The following is a 15,163-nucleotide window of genomic DNA, read 5'->3' as shown; positions in this document are numbered from 1 at the left end:
AGTCTGTCCAGATCTCACTGAATGGCAGCACAGCCTTCTGCTGTATCAACCAATCCTCCCATTTTGGTATCACCAGCAAACTTGCTGAGGGTGTACTCAGTCTCTTAATCCAGGTCATTGATGAATAGGTTAAACAAGACTGGGCCCAGTACTGACCCCTGGGGCACGCCACTAACTACAGGCCTCCAACCAGACTTTTTACTGTTGATCACAATCCTCTGAGCTCTGCCATCTAGCCTAGCCAATTCATGATCTGTCTCACTATGCACTTATCCAGCCAACACCTCCTGAGCTTGACTATGAGGATGTTGTGGGAGACAGTGTCAAAAACCTTGCTGAAGTCAAGGTAGACAAAATCCACTGTTCTCCCCTCATCTACTCAGCCAGTCATACCATCATAGGAGGCTATCAGGTTGGTCAAACATGATTTCTCTTCGGCAAACCCAGGCTAACTACTCCTGATAACCTTCTTTTCCTCCACATGCTTGGAGATGACATCCAGAATAAGTTGTTCCATCACTTTCCAGTGATGGAGGTGAGGCTGACTAGCCTGTAGTTTCCTGGGTCCTCCTTCTTGTTCTTTTTGAAGACTGGAATGACACTGTCTTTCTTCCAGTCCTCAGGTACCTCTCCTGTTCTCCATGATCTTTCAAAGATGATGGAGAGCAGCTTAGCAATAACATCGGCCAGCTCTCTCAGCGCTTGTGGGTGCATCCCATTAGTGTCATATCAGCTGCTTTAAATATCATTTTGTGCTTAATCGAAGGAAAAAAATGATATAATATATTACAATACAGTGTTATAGTTGCCTATTTTTTCCATAGCACCTTGGAAAATTAGAACTGAAATGGCATGTTGAGTATGCTGGGCAATAAGTGAGGACAGAGAACAATAAGCTAACTTTGTTTCTGAATGGAGACTGTACAGAAGACAAATAGCAACAACACCAGACTTACTCATTACACAGCAGAGTGCTTACTATTGCAATATATGCATGGTGAGTTACATCCATGCAGCACCATTGATCTAAGGTGATCAGTGCAAATGTCTGTCTTGCGGCTAAGGATGCTGTCTGAGGTTGAGAATCATAGGATAGTGTAGAAGTAAGAACCAGCAGCTTTGTGAGGTTTGGATGGCTTGAGTTCATTTCCTGCCTCTGCAAGAAGTTCTCATTGTAGTGTGAGACAGGTCATTTTGGTTTGTTTAGCTCTTTCTGGGACTGGGGAGGGGGAAGCAGCTGTATTGTCTACTCCAGATGGATAATCAAAATACATCCAGAGGCTAGAATATATTGTCATAATAGCATAATCATAGAATCGGTTTAGGTCGTAAAAGACCTTTAAGATCATTAAGTCCCACTGTAAACCTAACACTGCCACTAAACCATGTTCCTAAAAGAAAATAAACCAACACCCACCATAAGGTGCTGGAGTAAGTTCAGAGAAAAGCAAGGAAGCTGGTGAAAGGTCTGGAGCACAAGCCTTAGGATGAGCAGCTGAGAGAACTGGGTATGTTTAGCCTGCAGTAAAGGAGGCTACTCTACAACTAGCTGAAAGAAGGTTGTGGCATCAAGGTTGGTTTCTTTCCCAAGTAACAAGAAACAGGATAAGAAGAAATAGTCTTAAGTTGCACCAGGGGAGGTTTAGATTGGATATTAGGAAAAAAATCTTCACAGAAAGGCTTGTCAGACATTGAAACAGGCTGCCCAGGGAAGTGGTGGAGTCATCGTCCCTGGAGGTGTTTAAAAGACAAGTAGTTGAGGTTCTTAGGGACATGGTTTAGTGCCAGCATTAGGTTAATGGTTGAAATTGATGATCCTGAGAGTCTCTTCTAACCAAGATGATTCTATGGTTCTATGACTAAGGTCTTAGAGCAGGAGTGTCAAACTTATTTTTACTGGGGGCCACATCAGCCTCGCAGTTGGCTTCAAAGGGCCGAATGTAATTTTAGGACTGTGTAAATCGAGGAGTAGTCACATTTATGCAGTCCTGAAATTACATTCGGCCCTTTGAAGCCAACTGCGAGGCTGATGTGGACCCTGGTGAAAATGGATTTGACAACCCTGTCTTAGAGGGTCAGTTGTTTTGGACCTTTATATGCCTCATTTGCTTCCTGCCCAGTTTTAGCTGACTACATGTATTTGAGACTATGATCCTTATGTACTGAAAATCTGAAATTTTTACTGATCGCCTGCCTTGAAGTTGAACTATAATGAACTTAAGGAAAAAAATAGCTTTAAGGAAACAAGCATCTTTCATTATTGTTACATTCAGATTACGAAGAATATATTGAACATGGAAAATACATGGAACATGGAATGTATGTTGTTTTAGCTGTTACAATAATGTCTAATATATGATCCTGGAACATTATTCGTTGTTTTCTCTTTTTATACTTATTTTTCAGGTGTGAGAAGGTATTGTTTAATTATTTTATGGTGGTTGCTACATTTAAAACACAATTTATTTCTTCATTGAAGTCAGATACTTATTTTGGAACATTTCCCTTGTATAAAAAAAGTTATTTTCTTCCCTCTGTTAAATTGTAAAAAGAAACTCTAAGAAACTAAAAAAAAAAAAAAGGAGACAAAACAAAAAAAAAGTCCCGCAAAACTGATAAAGGACAAGAATATGTTGTTAGTAAAGTGGCAATTACATTTTTATTTAAGACTGATTATATTAGTACTTGCTAAATAATAGATTTTTCCAGATGTGATTTGATGATTTTTTGTTTGTTTGTTTTTTGTTTGTTTGTTGTGTTTTGTTTTGTTTTGTTTTGACTTGGTTGGTTGTTTTAAGATATATGTGTTATGGTTGACTGAAAAACTTCCAAAATAGAAGGAAATAGAAAGTTAATCAAATGTCATTATATGCAGATATTCTACCAAGATTATGCTTACTTCTGTGACATGCTCCATGCTACTGGTATGTTTATATAATTTTATTCCTCAGTTTATACCTGTTGGGTCTTTTTTTAAAGTGTCAGATAAAAATTAAAACATAGTTGTTTAGAAAATATACATATATCCCTGCTAGAAACCTTCTAAATCTCCCTATAGACAATAGGCTTGGTGGAGCATATTCTGGAAAGTATTACCTTTCTGATGACTATCCATAACATTGTGTTATGGATGTGTATCCATAATTCTTTCAACCCTATAAAATCCTGTAACAAAAATGAAGATAAAATAAGAGAAGATGGTGAAATTTTCCTGAAAGGAAATTGGTGGTGCAACTGTTACAGCTGCAATATTTCATCATAAGGTTTATGACCAATCAAATGAGCAGTATCACATTTTAAAAACTGAAGTTTCAGATTCTCAGAGCATGTTGGCATTTTCTTGAGGTTTTCTGAGTCTTGCTTTTGGTTGTTTATTTTTTGCTTGTGTTTTTGTTTCATTTTGTTCTCGTCGTTTTGTTTGGTTTGGTTTCTGTGTGTATTTGTTTGTTTTGGTCTGGTTTCAGATGAAGGTGATTCAAGCATTACAGCATCTAACTAATTCACTCTGAGCTATGTACTTCCAATCCCTACTGCTGTTCTAAAGAAGAGGCTTCTCTATGACTAGTAGAGTTTACCAGTTTGTATTCCTGAAGCATGAGAGAGCACTACTGTAACTTGCATGGCTACAGCATCTGTGCTTTGAAAATCAGCTTCAGTAAATAGGTTATGTAGTATTTGTAGTGCAGTTTATGCAGTAAAATTAATCCAAGTTGCATTTTCAAATTGTAAACAGAACTTTAAGATTCTGGTGCTGCTATGATGATAGTTTCATACTTTGTTTATATTTTCAGAGACTAAATATAGATTTATTCTAATGAGAGATCCAGTTCTCATTATATATTAATGCTGATTTGTCTGATGTCTGTTCCTAGATGCATGAATATTTAATTAAGTACAAGCTTTCATTTTCTTTTCTTTGGAGGAAGGCACTTGTATTTCAGTCCAGTATTCAAATACTGATTGTACATGCAAATATTATCTCTTTTATTTCAGTGAGATTAGAGACTTTTTCCATATGCAAGTTTTCTGAACAACTTATTTGCCAGAAGAAAGCACAGGAACTGAGTAAGGAATAAGTTACCATTTTCTGTGATCTTGACAAATGTTCTCATTGGGAGCTCAGGAGTTCTCTTGCTTGAAATCAGATATTGACTAGAATCTCAGTTATATGTTGGGCAAACAAAAGATAACATAGACCTGCATAATGTGGCATAGAGGCCAGTGTATAAAACAGTAAAAACTGATATTCTTACTTGGTGTGACTTTTACTGGGTCAGCTACAATCATTTCTTTACCAACAAGAAGGGCCTAGTGAGACTGGGAAGACGAGCAGGCAAAATCTGAACAATAGTTGAAAGAAATACAGGGTAGGAAGAAATCCAGACTTCTGGAAGTTGCGACAGTATTTCTAGGAATATTTCTAAGGATATTTGTGGACTATTTCAAGGGAAATTTGTTTTGTGCTTCTAGAGATAAAGATAGAGAAGGTCTTGACTCCTGCTCAATGTTAAAGCTCTAAAATAAGACTCTGACACTGTAGATGGGCAGATTGGTAACCTTTATGTCATGGTCAAATACAACTTTGTTACTTATATTTTGCCTTTGCAATTCTAGTATTGTCTTTAAATTAGTTACAATGAGTGGCCTCTTTCTTCCTTATGCAGTTTTCTTGGTCAATGGAAAGTGAGTATAAAGACTCCCAGATCAGAGAAGTAGAGTTTTTTCTCTGATTTTGCTCTGGTAGTGCATGTAGTTTAGAAGCTAATGAAGAGCTGCTGTAGTCAGAAATAGCTGGAGCAGTCCTGAAAATTAAAGGGGTTTATGTGCCCCTCCCATGGCTAGAGTCTTAGTTGGAAAAAGGATACTTTTTTGGTAGCTTGTTCTCATTAATGCCTATTACCACAACTGAGGCACATGATGTGATGTCTCATGCTACCTCTAGGATGTAGGCCATACCTTACTGTACAGAAAGAGAGTTTGTATCTTCCTAAAGTATTGTCAGGGGACAAAACACCCTTCCAGTTGCATTTTTACCTTTTTCTATAGAAACGGATAGATGTATGGTTCTACAAACTCTAATAATCCTGTGCTCAGCTTAACATCTCCATGGCGGTGCAGCTTTGCTGCCAGCACCCACCTCACTGGGACAACTTTAGAAAATTAAGCACCATCCCCAGAATTCCCCAAACGTTCTTCTTTTATGGGAAGTGTGTTTTAAGAAGGTACTTCCTACATCTCCATTCTTACTGTTTCATGCACTCCAGCTGTGAAGAGTTTGGCCAATGGTCTGACAAACTTTGGAAAACTTGTGGGAATCAGATACCTATATAATTGTGAGGTATCATTATTATTACAGTAGGTCAACTCATCTTCCTATGTAAATCTCTGTGTTTGTTTTACACTTGTATCTACAAAGGTTGAACAGAACCCATTTGTTAAAATCTCGAGGAGTAGCAAGTGCTCTGGGGAAACAGAGAGAAGAACTTTCCATTGTACTTTTCTTCTGAAAGGCATTACTGACATGCAGTAGAGGGCAGAAGGAGTAAATTTAATTAATAATGGATTGTTTTCACCTCTCAGCTTCCAAAAGAGAATGTTTCTCCCATTCTGTAGAGCTTTATTTTATTAGCCACACAAAGAGAAATAATACTTCATTTAACTATGTCAAAACCAATCTAAAATCTCTACTATTTAGTTTGCTTTCTATAAATTTTAATGCATTTTTAATTCCACCCCACTGGTTGGCAAACCAACCATTGAAGTTATTACTGCTCTGTAATGTATTTCAGTCATTTCTAATAAACCTGGACTTCAAGATGATTTATTGTTATCTCTTTACAATCTGAAAACGGATTCACTGCCTGTGCTGGGTTTCAGCCCTTTCATTACTAGGGGTAGATATGTATAAGTTCGAACAAACAAAAGTAACCAATGGGAATACAGACAGTATCTAATCTTGCATTCTTTTCTGAGGAAGAATAATGTTTTGTATCTTTTTTTCTCAATTTTTTTTTCTTTTTTTTTTTTTGAAATGTATAAATTTGGGTCATAGAAGTCTGTGCCTTAAAAATAATTTAAGATTTAAGGAAGAAAATTGAAAAAGATTCAGAAGTAAAATTACTCAGATATAATTAAAGTATCCTATCAAACTACTGCATCATGAAATATCCTCTTTCTTTGAATTTGTTTGATTAAATACAATAAGAATTCACAGTTCTCATTTTCCAGAAACCACACCAAAATTACCTTTTTCATCACATTTATTACAGAAAAATAATTGCTATCAAATAAAAGCATGCTTATTTATGTTAAGTTTTGTACAAATCAGAGCAATAGATAATTGATTCCATGTTATTCTCATCCTTGATTTCTTAGGAGTTTATTTGTGTCCTTAAGAGTTTGTTTGTTTCCAGAATTATTCTGTTCCTTTGTTTGACTGTTGGTTATAATCCAACATCTCCATACAGAATATTTGTCATGGTCAGGGAAAAAGTTTTCAGCTAGTGTTATGATCAGCAGCTGAGGAGTTTTTCCAATCTCTTTAATTCAAACTGAGATTATTCAAAAATTGTCCAGGGAATGTCAGGTCAAATGAACAAATTTATCTATTCTTTTTTTTTTTATTATTCTTGCTTGTGACTAGAGGTTCTCAGTTTCTAGAATGGACAGTATTTCAAATGCCTGCAAAGCCTTTTATAATGATTAACCTTTCTTAAAAAAGGTAACAAAGTCTTTGAAATAACTTTAAGTATATTTTGAAGAGAGGAGCTATTTCAGTAAATACCTTGCAAGACCTTCTTGAAATGTTCACTTTCTGTCTGTACTATGCTACATTAACCATGTTTGTCTTAATAACTACACTGTATGCCCTGTTTACTGGAATTTGGCCTACTTCAAAATTGTCATTAACCAAGCTTGTATTGCTTCTCAGTAGCTCACATATTTTAAAAATGAGGTTTTTTGTCATTACAATGTTGCTTTACTTAACAAGAAGTCACAGTCTGCACACAGTCAGTTGACGTTGAGGACTGTTTTTGTAGGGACTGTCATATCTTCATGCGTTTTCCCCTACGTGGCAAGTCTAATTTGGGTAGGATCTGGGTGTAAAGTACCAGCATGGTACACTGCAACAAATGGTTTCATTTTCCTCATGTAAAAATACACTTGGTACTTTGTGACTCAGCTTACCTATTTTTAAAAAGTAGATTATGACAAGGTATGCTAATCATTATTTTTTGTTTCTAGTGTGAAGATTATTTCATTTACAAAGAATAATTGTACTAGATAGGTGTTTAAATATGTCACTTCTTGGGAGAAGTTCATGATCTAATAGAGGTTAAATTGCTTAAGTTTTTAAAGCGTCTCAAAATCTCATGTATTGTGATTAAGGCAGTCTGTCCTCATGATATTCTACAACTTCTTCTCAGTAGGAGATAGAATCCAAGCTAGACTGCAATTGGAATACAAGTATAAGCTAGATCATGAAGTAAAGGAATCTCATGCAGATTTTATTGATATGTGTCAGGTGTCTTTTTGATACCAACTGTAAAGATCAAATGACAATCTGTATTTTCTATAGCAAATTAAAGACTTCATAAACGGGTAGTGGCTAATTTATTCATTTTTAACTCTCTTATTGTCCTGTTAGTTTTTTTGTATCTTTATTATTAGGTGTAATTTTCAAGGCAAATAGTAATAGTGGTGAAAGGGAACCTCTTCCTTCATTTTTGCAAATGTTTTTAATGTCCTTCACATCTGTGACATACTTCCCTATATGTTGAACTTGATCAGTAAGTTAATTACCTTAAATCTCAAGGGTGATAAAAGCAGATAATCAAATATTTTAAGATGTGGATAAGAGCAACAAGAATGATTAGAGGCCAGTGGATTAATTTACAAGGAAAGATTAAACAAGCTAAGTATATAGTGTATAGCTTAGCAGAATGAATTGAGTTGGGGAAAAGGGATCAAAGGAAGAGCCATATAACACTCTTAATATCTCTAAAGAATATAAACTGCAATGCCTGAAATGTGCTACTTAGTCACAGACTCAATGTGAACAGTGCAGAGAATTATATTCAGAGCTCAGGGAAGAGAAAGAAAAAAAGCTATGCTGTCTTTTAGAAAATAGAATACATACCAAGTCTGATCACCTTGGCATCAAAAGATTATATGGAAAGCAGCAAATGTTTTTTTGTTTTATGTCAGACATTTCACATCGACTAACTTGAATACAAACAACTATTCTGCTGTTCTGTATTATGAAACAGGCACAGTCAGGCCCAAATACCAATACAGTTTAGCAGCAAAACTTGTAGATATGTAACATTGCCAAATAGCCTGAGAGCGGAATGTGATTGTGATGAATGGATTTATTGGATCCTTTGGAACTGGCCATAACTGAGTTAAGGCCCAAATCTTGATAAAATACTCCAGATTTTTTGTGCAGATCTTAATGTCAACTTTCATGTTCAAAATGGTTCCCACACCTGCTCTAAGACTATTTGAACACCGTTCCTCTAAATTTCCCCAAAGGAAATTTTCCGTCTCAAATTTGATTACTATTTGAGATCAACTATTAAACTTCTTTCTTCACATTTTCTGAAGAATTTTGAAGCCATCAAGGCAAATTTTCTTCTTCTTTCTGCCTTTCAGCATCTTTCTAGCTCTGCAAAATACCATCTAAACATAAGGAAAAAGACAAAAATACTGTTGAGGTGATCTAACAGTGGAATAGGTTGCCCAGAGAAGCTATGGAAGTCTATCCTGGGCAGCGTGATCTGGTTGACTCTGCTTTGAGTAGGAACATCAGATGAGATGATCTCCAGAAGTCCCTTCCACCTTCAAGTATTTTCTGATTATTTGGACATTTTCTCCCCTAACTGAATAATGGTTAGAAACCTACACCATATTTTGCAATATTTTCTTTTCTTTTTTTCCTTTCTCTGAAGGACACTGTTTGCAATAAATCCAAGGCAATCTTTGCTTAAAATGATTTTTTAAAATATTTTTATTATTTTAAGTCTCAGGGCTGGTTAATTGGGCAGTCCTATCTTTTAATACCCTGTTGAACCATAACACAACCATCTTTCTTACTTTATCTGGCTAATTAACTGTCTTGATTTAATACTGGATTCTCTATATTAATTGAGTTTGCATATTTGAATTGTTTTCTTATGTCAAAATAAAATTATAAAAATAGTGCTCACAAATAGTTCTGATTTAATTTTATTCTTAAAGTAAATAATGCATGTACTTTTAGTGGGTAACAAGAGGTTGAATCAATTTATGCACTCCAAGCCCTTCACCCATTTTCTTCACCTTTCTTCTTCCTGACTAGTGAAAACGTACAGAAATACTTTTTGTAATTAATCTCTAGTACTGATATTTATTTTGGCAGAAAAAGGAGAAATCTAATAAAAATGATTGAATAATTTTAATTAAATTGATGAGTTGCAGAGGTTTCCTTTGATTCAGCACATTGAAATTGTGCATTCCTGAAGAATTAATTTAGCTGTAGGAAATCCAGAAATAAATGCTGTGCACCTCAGTCAATCAAAAAATCTCAAACACCTCGAGGGCAAGTTGAAATGAAAATAGGTAGGTTGTTTCCAAATGCTAACAAACAGGAAAATCAATATGACAGGCTTGAGGATTGCCTCCACTAAAATCCCCAATTTTATTTTGGGTTGCCGTGTCATTAGCAATCACTCTAATTATCTAATTGTGCAGATTATGAGGTGATTGTGGCTTGTTTTAGTTGTTGTTTAGTCGTAAGTGAAGTACATGATTCATTTCAGCATCTTCATAGCATCAGGTAAATCTGTGATGCTGTGTGTCTGTGTATCAATAGTAGATGTTTCTGGTTTGAAAGTAGCTGTATCAAAGATGCACACAAACTATTAAGTAATGTACTAACTCAAATGTTTGGTGGGATACACATCCCTTGGCAAACAAGTGGCAAAGAGATCTGTTGAATATCCATCATCTTCAATGTGTCTCTTATTCTTCGGTAATAGTGATGGTTCCCACTCCAAATGGAATTTATTAAGCCCTTTAAACCACTGTCTGGACAAAGAGGATTTTTTTTTGTTGGTTGGCTGGTTTTTGTTTAGTTTTGTTTTCATTTTCCATGTGTTTTCTGAAATAGTTTGGATTTGAAAATCTCACACACAGAGCTTTCCTAATATCTGATAAACCACAAGAACCTGCATGTTGTAATTCAGTTGTAGCCTTGTATGCATTTGAACTATTTTTCAATATTACAGGCATTATAGGAAGCTACTTTAAGACATCAGTTTTAAAACTGTCTCATCTTGTCTCAAAATCTCCTTTCCTGTTGTGACTGGGAAAGTGAAGATACTCTTCCCAAATATCTGAAGTCTAGGGATGCTAATCACAGAAAACTTGCATTGTTCTGCATTCATTTGGATACACTTTTCCCACAAGAGCATATACGTCAAGAACATTAGTACTTCCTGTTTATTTACAAAGCATTTGTTTGTAGACTACATAACTTCTGCAGAAAAAAAAGCTTCTTTCCCCCTACTGTGTTGTACTCAGGATTTTAAAAAAATATTGATTAGTCCACTGAATTTTTCCATATTTTTTTGAATGAAGAGGCTGAACCAATGTTTTTATAATTATCGAATAGTTTAACCAGGATTGTATGAGCTTGTTGTGAATTCCACATGATAGCTTATACATACGACTTGTAAAAAGCCTTGAGTCTCTGCCCTTTTGCAGCTCGAGTCTCAAGTATTAACCAGAACACTTATGATATTGGCTTTGATCCCACAAAATATTTGGGCCCTTGCTTAACTTTAAGAACAGGAAGTCTTTTTTGCATGTAATTGTACTGCACATCTGCTTAAATGCTTTGTCAGATTTGGACCAGTATTACAGTAGACAAGAATGAAAATTGGTTTAGATGCCATTACTGTTAATCCCAAGCAATAAACATTGACTTCATTAAAATTTTCCTCACAATATATTTAAAAATCATATATTTGACTCACAAGACTTCCTCTGTCTGTTTTTTTTTTTTTCTTTTTGAAATGCAAATAGTGGCAGAGTACTAGATCCACATAGGAAAATAAAAGGTAAAAAAAATAGCAAATTCATTGACTTCGAAAGATATTATTTCTTCTAGTACTGTATATAACAGAAGTGAGCTTCATCTTAAATATTTACTAAAGTCTTAGAAGAAAAGGGCTTAATTTTACATTTATGGAGATTAAGAATCACTGCATAACTCAGATTTTCCTCCAAATTAATTCATGATTGGATGACCAAGACTAATCTATTGAAATAAACATTAGTAATTTTTCACAAGTCCTAGCAATAAACCTCTTCATAAAGGACTTATTTCTCTTTTGCCTCAGAGATTTGAGAAAGATCTCTCCTAGTAAGCTAATTTGCTAGACTATTTCCAGAAAGAAAAACAAATGAGCCTACACTTTTAAAAAAAAAAAAAAGAAAAAAAGTGAACACTGATAATTCCTAAGGTACTAATAGTTGCCTAAGATTAGTAATGATATTATATTATCTACCAAGTAAATACACAGATATATTTTTCCCCTGAAACAATTTCATCTGTAATAAAGCACAGTATAAATCTACACATTTTATCTTGCTCACTGTGCTAAAAACAAAACAAAACAAACCCAACAGTCTTCTATACAGCGAATAAAACTATTTCAAAGACCAAGGCTCTAGTCCTCCCTTGTGTTTAGGTCACGGAGACCTACAGTTGTCTGTTCCTGTCTTATGTAGAAGAAATAAGCAGAAAAGTGTTTCTCAAAAAGCCTACCCTTCTTGAAGGGAGGGAGCCATCTGTCAAAGAGCAGGCTTTGATGAGCATAGTTTCCGTGACTGCTATCCTACTGAGCAACAGGCTTGCCTCTGAGAATGGTAATAAGCAAGATGAATGGCCTTTGCCTTCCTTTAAAACTGCTTTTCGAAGATCAGTATCTCTGAGGATATAGCTCTCTTCATGCTTTAAGACACATCCATTGAAGCAACATGCTAAAAGATTTAATTCATTTCAGATTGATTAAGCAAATGGAAAAAAAAAATACAAAACACTGAGAAGGCATATTCATCTTGATGTTTTTGTTGGAAGGAAAATATTTTATATAAATAATTGGATCAATTGATTGTCCCACTTTTAGAGAGCCCATTATTCAGTTTACGAGAGAGGGAAGTAAAACAGCTGGCCATTGCAAATTCCTGAAGTGGAAGGAAAAGTAGGTAATTCTGGAAATACATAAGTTGTCTTTTGACTTAGTTCACACATTCTAACATGCAGTCAATTATGTATTATGATACTGTTAATTTCATTTTGTATTTCTTCCCAAGAGAGTATGTAAATATCTTTCTTCATATAGAATGTGTTTACAGGAAATGAAGTAATTGTTTTAAGGTATTTTCATTGGTTGAAAGTAATCTTTTTTTCCAGGTCTGTACATCTTTGGCTTGTTTCGCTCAGCTAGGAATTGCTGAAAGATCTGTGGCTGTGTAGTGGTTTACAAAGGAAATGTCAAAATCTGCAATGTTCTTGTTGCCTTCAATAACTAAAATCAAGAAGTAGGACCACAGTTTTCTCCCAGAGATAAAAATGATTAGAAAAGTGTAGCAACTGGCATTGTATTTCAGTAGACAACACTAGTCTCTCCAAGACATTATGAAATGAAGTCCTTTGTACTAGAGAAGATGCTGTGCTTCTTGTGCCATCTTTCATGTTAGGTGTGAATCTGAATCTCAGTGTGCTGTCCAAACTCCAAATCTAGTAATTATATTCTTCCCATTGACATTTGCTTTACAGTTTCAGTGGTGTGCTGGTTTAACTTAAATTGAATTAGTTTTCTTCATAGTAGTTAGAATCTTTTATTTTTAGTAGCTGGCACAGTCTTTTGTTTTGGATTTAGTCTGAAAATAATGTGATAACATGTTTTCCCCTGGCACAGAGTAAATGTTTCTTTCCAGTACCTGGACTGTGTTTTGGAGGTGGTACAAAAAGAATGTAAGAACTTACTGATGTTTTGGCTGCTGCCAAGGAGGCCAAGGACTTTTTCAACTTTTCAGCTGCAGGTGTTCATAGCAGCTGAGAGGGAGAATACTGGAACAGCATCTGGATAGATCCAGGTTGGTCAATGAAATAGTCCCTTCCATTAGCATCATGCTCTGTATATAGTTGGAGTTAGCTCTTCTGACAAAGGAATTTGGCTTTTCCAGCTCATTAGTTTGATGTTAGTTCGGTGTTAGTTTGTTCATTTTTTTTGACCTTTCGTCATTTTGGATTTCTGCCTCTGGGATCAGGTATTTGGGACCAGGGTGCTCTCTTTTCCTGGACTGGCTATTCAGGTGCAAACTGCTATGCAGATCTCTGTCTTTCCAGGATCACCCGCACAGGACTGATATTTGTGAGCAATTGCCTTGTGCATCACTTATTTTATATGTATATATATTGTTGTCAGTAGCAATAGTATATTATTTATTTATTGTTGTCTTATTAAACTGTTCTTATCTCAACCATGAGTTTCCCCCTTTTCTTTTGATTCTCTCCCCCTTCCCCCTTAGGGAGTGGGGAGGTTAAGTGAGCAGTTGCTGTGATTCTGGTTGCTGGCTGGCCTTAAGCCACAACAAGTAGACTGTTGTCATATTTCTTTTTATTGCTTAGTACCATCACTTCGTTCTCCTCCACGCTTGTTCTATCCTCTTTTCTGGGCAGTTGCTAGTGCTTTTAGTGCTTTGTCTTCCTGATGAGTGTAAAATAAAATTAAGAAAAAGGTTATTGATGGACAAAGAATATAAAAGCTGACTGAATTAAGAAGTTACATGAATTGATCTTGTTTAAAATGTCTTAACATTAAACAGTCATTTTCAAGTATATCAACAAATTAATCTCTGTGGTCTCAACAACTTCATTCCACCAGTACATACATCTTCAAAACAAGTTGCTAGTTGCTGATGGTACACAAGAGTGTGATGGAGGTAACTTGAGAGTGTACTTATTACAAAAATTATTTGTGTAGATTCTCTATATACACAGACATTTTATTTTTAATATATAATACTCTAACAATTTTACTGTATGACTTTTTAACTAAAACAAAACAAAACAAACAAACCTACAAGTTTTCACTTAATGACCATGACATTTAAGTTTTTTAATGTAGATATGCAGTTAATCAAGATACAGCGTAAGTCCCTGATAAAAACATTTCTTCTCAGGATGTTAAGATTACACAACCATTATTATCAACATTCTTAAGGAGAAAAAAAAAAACACAAAACAACAAAACAACAAAACACCGAGTTTTCTGTTGCTAAGGAAGGTTTCTTGCCTAGTTACATTCCTAGTTTCTTCTGTGGTCTTCATTATTGTAGTATCTTAGCATTCTCAAAACAGATGAGGAGGTGAAGTATGGTGAAATTAAATTCAAAATTACACAGGGAGTCTATAGCAGACTTAGAAACTTAAATGAGTCTCGCAGTTTGTTTGATATAAAATTGGCCATTCATTGTAAGAAAGATGCACTGTCTGAAGTAAGGAGCTTCTGCATAAACTTTTCCGAAATCATAACAATTTGTTGATACATGGAAAAATGATGTATAGTCTCACATAATTATCAGGGTTCCTTGCTTGAGGTCATTGTAGTTGTCTTGAAGATACCTCAAGCTACCTCTTCAAATTCTTTTAATAAGTAGTCTGTTAACTAAGAAAAACTTTGGTAACTGATTTCTCTATTCACAAATACAGCTATTTTTTTCAATCATGTTGAGAAATGATCCTGAACTCTGCCATCCCTTAAGTCCTCTGTCTCTTAACATTGGTTCTGCAAGACATACTGGGTATTTAAATACACGAAGTAGTTTGTATCTGGTATTTTATTACTGGAAGGCTCTTGTGCTTTTCAGTATTGTTATATTTTTCCCCCTATGGTCAGGGTTAATGCAAATATTGAGCAGTAATAATAGAGGGAAAATTACAATTTTACTAACCCATCAGTATTCTCATTGTCATCTCCATTTCTTCTTTACCCTTAGGTTATACTGTTTGATAGACTGTGGATAGGATTTTTTTATGGGGCCTTTTACCTTCAGAGGCTTCCACAAAGCTTTTCACACATATGGACTGGAGATGTACTTGAACTGCAAT

At 35.2% G+C, this 15,163-nt stretch overlaps 1 protein-coding gene across 8 annotated transcripts in view; it reads left to right on the top strand.

Annotated features, from left to right (window-relative positions):
* LRRC4C (leucine rich repeat containing 4C) overlaps positions 1-15,163 on the top strand; it is a 572,608-nt gene that overhangs the window by 399,029 nt on the left and 158,416 nt on the right. The window lies entirely within an intron of this gene.

The sequence above is a fragment of the Patagioenas fasciata genome, chromosome 5 (genome assembly GCF_037038585.1).
Source record: "Patagioenas fasciata isolate bPatFas1 chromosome 5, bPatFas1.hap1, whole genome shotgun sequence".
NCBI lineage: Eukaryota > Metazoa > Chordata > Aves > Columbiformes > Columbidae > Patagioenas > Patagioenas fasciata.
The sequence above is the reverse complement of the archived record's forward strand: the minus strand, read 5'-3'. Positions and strand labels throughout refer to the sequence as shown.